At 42.2% G+C, this 6,000-nt stretch overlaps 1 protein-coding gene across 8 annotated transcripts in view; it reads left to right on the top strand.

The window, feature by feature from the left end:
* Positions 1-3,869: 3,869 nt before the first annotated feature.
* Positions 3,870-6,000, top strand: part of Antp (homeotic protein antennapedia) — a 128,231-nt gene continuing 126,100 nt past the window's right edge. For 6 of the 8 annotated variants that reach the window (XM_018000531.2, XM_018000530.2, XM_018000529.2 and 3 more), the window contains exon 1: positions 3,871-4,972. The gene's annotated coding sequence lies outside the window, so the exon portion shown is untranslated. Of the gene's footprint in view, positions 4,973-6,000 lie in introns of all 8 variants that reach the window. The other 2 variants (XM_018000525.2, XM_089476433.1) reach the window with 1 other exon arrangement.

Here is a 6,000-nt window from a genome sequence, read left to right as displayed (position 1 = left end):
ATTTAAGATTAAATAAATTCAATGTCATAGCCATATCCACTAATTAAGCCTTTGCAAACTAAATAAAATAAAGAAAACTTACCTCTTTTTGTTTGTCCGAACTTTCATCTATTTTCCAAGTATTCGATGTCTGTAGAAAATAGTTCATAAAGTGTAGCATCTCTCTGATCTCATTTAGCTCTATCAATTAATTAAATATAATTAGTGAAATATAGGTAATTTTTTATATAACTTAAAAATCTGATACAATGTTACATCTGTGTTTGTAAAAGCGTGAAAGGAAAGTGAAAATGCAATTGTTAAACTCAGAGTGGAAATAAGAAATAAACTTTGTTGATACAGCCTTATTGAAGGTGAGCTAAACTTTCCAATACGCTACGAGCTGATCGGGGATGTGGAACAGAGAAGGGCAGGAGGGATTCTGGGATAGGGACGGCTTCGCTCGAAAGCAAAGTCGAAGCGACATGCGAAACAATTCAAAGTTTCACGTCGTAAATTTGGCGGGCGACTTCATCGATCACTTTTGGACTTGTTGTTGTAGTAGTTGTTGCCTTTGCTGTAGCTGCAGGTTGACTTATTTGCCCGATTGCCCAGCCCGAGCTGAGGGCGAGACTGCCTGGGTGCCGGGTTCCAGGTTCCAGGCTCCAGGTCCCGGCTCCAACGGCTAAACGGCACGCGCGTCTTGTTTTTTCTGAATGTCGTTGTTTGTGTTGTTATTTCGTTCTCATTGTTGCTGTTGTTGTTGTTGTTGCAGCAGTTTGCTGGAGCGGAAATGGAGACTGAGTGCGCCCATTGGCGGCATGTGAAAATATTTCCCAAGGTGAATGCCACAAAAAAAGACAAACCCAAAGCACAGAGCGAGCCCATCCATGGCAACACGATTCCAGCTGAGCCCCCCGCCACAGCACCGTTCCGTTCCTGTTACCGTACGCCCAGCCCCATGCCCCTTCCGTGAGCCCCAATTGAATGATTTAGGGGCGCAGAGTTGTCAAAGAGCAGCGATGCGTACGGGCCCACAGACGTGGACCTGTGGCCAAGGCTCTGGTCCTGCCATTTCTGTGTCGCACATCCCCAGCCCCAGTCGCCCCAATAGTTGCAACATTGGTGGGGCGCCAAGTACGCTTTTAAAACCGATTCATCCGCTCATTTGATATTTATTGCAGCACATAATTGAGTGTAAAATTGTACGAAAAAAAAAAAAAAAAATTGAACAAAAACTTGAAAGCCGCTGCACGCCTGCGGAAAAATGTTGTTAACTGTCTGATAAAATATATATTTAGGCTATTTACATTTTTATCTTTTAATCATTTATGACAATATAAATGGAATAAATAAATTCGTCAACAAAAATTATTTATTTATAATTTTGATAAAAATAAAAATTTCGTAAACAATTTTTAAAAATAAATAATTTGTTTCTATTAAATTTTATAGTATTTCTTTTTATTATAATTCTCATTTATATTATATTTTTATATTATTTTTCATTGCTTGCTCAATAAATTCAATTACATATATTACATAATATTTTATTTTATGAAAATGTATAATAAATCGAAATACCTCCCTAATTAACAATATTATTATTTGTTTAATATTTATTAAAAAATAATTGGATGTATTAAAATTTATAATTGAAAATAAATTCTAACCACAGGCGTAGCATTTCTGCCCGTGGCTTTCTCCTCATCCATAGCAGACGGCAAATGGCCAAATGATTCTTCACTCAAAGAGAAGCCGTCGGGCCGTGCTCAAAGCGCTTTGGCAACGTGGGCAGCGCTGTCGCTGCTCACGTTAAAGGCGACAGCGACGTCGATGTCGGTGTCGACGTCGACGCGCTCGACTCGGTCGGTTCGGCTTGCTGGTCGGACTGCGTAAATTTATGTGAGAAATCCCATTGAAAAGAGCAACGCGGCCGCTCACGACACAATAAAGCAAAATAATGGCACATTCGTCACACTTAACGCGGCCGCATGCTGCCGTCCCTGTCGCACGTGCGATGCGGCTCTGGTGCGCGCTCGCTCGCACACACACAGAGTCGGCGGCGTCATCCATCTTGGAGGCGAGCGCTAGTGCTGCTCTCTGGCAAGCGACAGGCGAGAATGCTTTATGAGCGCGCGCTGCAGCGGCTCCTCCCTGTTTGCGACGCGTTGCCAATTGGTGGCGGCGACGCTGGCCGAGGCAGAGGCCGAGGCAGCGGCAGCGCCAACGCAAAGTTGGCCAAGTATCACTGTTGGAGTCGGGTATGGTTTTTTCAGCAGCATGTTGCACGTGGTGTTGCACAGTGTTGCAGACACACAGCAGCTGCTGCTGCTCTCTTCTGCTTCTTCATTTTCTGCCTCTGCCGATCTCATGCTCTCGCTCAGTGCGACCAACAGCTGTGGCAAGAGAGCAGCAGCCGTAGCGAAAATGAGAGCAAAGAGACTGAGAGCGAGTGAGAGAGAGAGAAAGATGCTGTCAAGCCATTTCGCTCATTCGGGGTGGTTCTGTGTTGCGTGCGTCTGTGTGTGTGCGTGTACTTACATGCGTGTGTGTGTGCGTGCGTGTTGTTTCTGTTTTGCGGCGATTGTACGCCATGATTGTTGTGCCGTCGGCAAACAAAGATTTCAGATATCCGGCAGCCATAATTCTTAACAGCGAATAGCTCAAAGTATGAAGCGCGGGTTGCAATACTATAAATTTGCCAAATTATTTTTATGAAATAGTAAAATAAAGGTTTTTAATGTACACATTTTTTTTAATATACTACAAAATTATAATTATTCTTTATCTAAATTTATTATGTTATATATTTTTTATGTTCAAAATTAATCAACAAAAATATACGTAAATATTTGGTATACTTAAAGCACATATGTTAAAAGTGCAATACCTGATTTTTTTTTTTTCATAATAATAATTTAATAATTCGGTTCAATGGGAGCTTCGGTTATCTTAAATAAAACTGAAAATTGTATGGGAAATTCTGATTATATTATTGTATTTTACCTATTCGAAATTAGGAACATTTAATTAGTTTAACTACCGCATTCCGCTTAAGCCGAAAGCTAAGTTTAAATTAATTTATACAAAAATATATAAATTCGCATGAATATATCGCATAGAAGATATTTGATTCAAGTTAACATTTTATCTTATTTTAAATGAATGTTATATATCTTATATAAATATTTACATGCAAAAAAAATTCAAATTATTACATAAAAATGATTCAATTTTATTGAAAAACAAAATATAACGTACCAAAATAAAAATTCAAAATTGTTTCAGAAATTCGCATGTCCATTAGGTTTCAGCTCAGCTATGAGGCAAACTTGCTGCACGGAGCCGTCGCAACTCAGACTGGCAAAAGCCGCAAGTGGCCGCTGTGCGAATGTGAGATACAAACACAACTGGCAGCGGGCAACTGGCAACTGGCTGTGCCACAAGCTGTGGAAGCTCTCGCAAACGTAAATTTCGCACTCATTCACTCATTCGCTCAGCTCAGGAGCTCCAGAGCGCCGAATGCGAGCAGAAGATACTTTTTTTTTGGTATGTTTGTTGTTGTTCGTTTCGTAGTGACTGCAGATACTTTATGGCCGACGCTAACGGCGCCGTCAGCGCTACCGTCGACGCTGGCGTCAGCGTCGGCAGCGTATGGCATAAATAACGTTGGCAGCGGCTCGGCTGCGGTTCTCTCTTTCGCTGCTCGTTACTCGCTGCTCACTGCTCAGAGCTCGGCGCGTGAGTTTCTTATAAGATTATTTATATACTGTTTGGGGGGCAGTGCGCCGCTGCTGGCGTTGGCAGCGCTGCGGCAGCGGCCGGCGCGTCGCTTCTGGATTAATAAGGAGTTCTCGCTTGGATTTTCACATGTATATGCTTTGAATTGAATGCTTTATGGGTTTAGTTTGATAGAAGTCGTAAAGAAATCAACATCACACAATACAAAAACGCACCCGTGTGTAGTGTAAGCCGTGTATGCCACACGTTGTCCGCCGTCGTTGTCGTTGTTGTTGTTGCCGCCGCCGTCGTCGTCGCCGTCGCTATCGTAGTCGTTGTCGTTGTCATAGTTGTTACTCTGGTTGTTATTGTTGGGGGGCACCATCTGAGCAGGAGCAGCAGCAGCAAGAGCAGAGGCAGCACCACCAGCAGCAGCTGAAGCAGCGGCATCTTTTGGGTCTGTTTGCCCAAACTATTCGGTCGCTTACGGTCGTCGTGGTCAGCTCGTCGCAACGCCGCCAATACGCCCGCCCGCTACGCTGCGGCCAATTGACAGCTCGTAAAAGAATCGTTAAAATCATAAAAATTATCATAACAATAATCGTAAAAAATTAGAACCGCAACACCAGTCGCACATTGGCCACAGCCACAACCAGAGCAAGAGCCAGAGCCAGAGCCACAGACACAGACAATAATCGCAGTCAGAAGAAACGCGCGCGTTTTCTCATACTTTCTCTCTCTTTCCCCCGAGCACTTCTTCTGCTGCTGTTTTTTATGATGTTGACCCGCGTAGATACTTAAGAGCCCATAAACACCTACCGTTCCAACGTCTGGCAGGTGTCTAACTCGGCAATCAAATTGTGCAATAAGTGAATTAGTGTTAGCATTACACTTGTTACACACTCCAACCAAATAAATAAATACATGCATAAATACATCAAGTGATTCACGCTAAATATTTCTCCTGACTTGGCTCTAGCCAAAGCGTGTGAAGTTCGTCTAACATTTCTAGTCCCAAAGTAAGCAATATCTATACAAACCCAGCAGACAGCCAAAAAGAAAGAAGAAGAAAGAAAAAAATAACAAAGTTCAAGAAGGTAAAGCAAGTGCAGATAAAAACATAAAAGAAGAAAAGAAAAATAATCAAACAAAAATCTACAAAAAAAGTTTACGGTGTAAAAAGTTTCTGAGCACGTGCACAACTGCAAGTTGAATTCGTAAGCCAGCCATAAGGATCAAGGATTTGCGCATTCAAATTTGGATTTAGACGGTGAGTTGCAATACTATTTGCAGTTGCCGCTTTTTGCGGCAACACTCAGTCAACACTTCATAACTCATAAGCTGCGCTCCCCAGTCTCGTTGCACATCATTCAAACTGCAAACTGTTGACAGGCTTATTAGACATTTGCATAAATTTGGCCAGCTAGTAACTATGTCCACTTTCGAGTGTCCACTGTGCAGGAGTCGCAGTGACCAGAGAGATAGATTCTGGAGTCTGAATCAGGGCTAGCTAGGAGTAATGGTCGCTTTGAACTTGGAATCGTTTTGAATTATTGCACATATCCTGGGCAACATAGTTTCACTTCCGCATGCGGCAGCCATTGCGGAGTGTGAGTGCACACACTCACACACACACACACTCATAGACAAACTGCCTGTGCATAGAAAATTTATGCGGCCATTGTTGCGGCGCATTGTTGTTGCTATTGTTGTTGTTGTTGTTGCTGTTGTTGCGAATGTCCTAGTTGTCTGCCTCCTGCATATTTGTCGCACTCTTTGTCTGCACTGCAACCTTCTCCCTCTCACTCTGTCTCTCTCTGCCTCTCTCTCTTTCTGTCGCTCTCAATTAAATCTCTGTCTCGCTCGCTCTATTTCCCTCTCGCGCTCATTGCACTTGCGCTGAGATTTATTTCATTTTGAATGTTCAATTATTGTATTTATTTTATATAAATAATACAAAATATTTGTTTGATTCGTTGTTGATTTTCTGCTCAATAAAAGCCCTTAATGAACCTGCGAGCTCCTCTTTATTTATTTGTTGTTCGCGCACTTGTTCTCTATAAACAAATGGAGTTCAGTTTGTTTTTAACAATTTTTGCCATCAGCAATGATATTATTTGCTCATAATTTATCGATTTAATCAGCCGGAAATGTTTCACAGCTGACAAAATCATAAACTCAACTACGATTGCTCGATCTGCTCTTTGTTTTTGTTTGCCTGGCAAAAAGTTCATGATTTATGACTCGGACAGGACGGGCGGACGGACGGACAGTGGGCATCACACAGTCACATTGATG

The sequence above is a fragment of the Drosophila arizonae genome, chromosome 2 (genome assembly GCF_054131065.1).
Source record: "Drosophila arizonae isolate 15081-1271.41 chromosome 2, UAZ_ARI_1.0, whole genome shotgun sequence".
Taxonomy (NCBI): Eukaryota; Metazoa; Arthropoda; class Insecta; order Diptera; family Drosophilidae; genus Drosophila; species Drosophila arizonae.
Note: the sequence above shows the minus strand (reverse complement) of the source record. Positions and strands in the feature narration are given on the sequence as shown.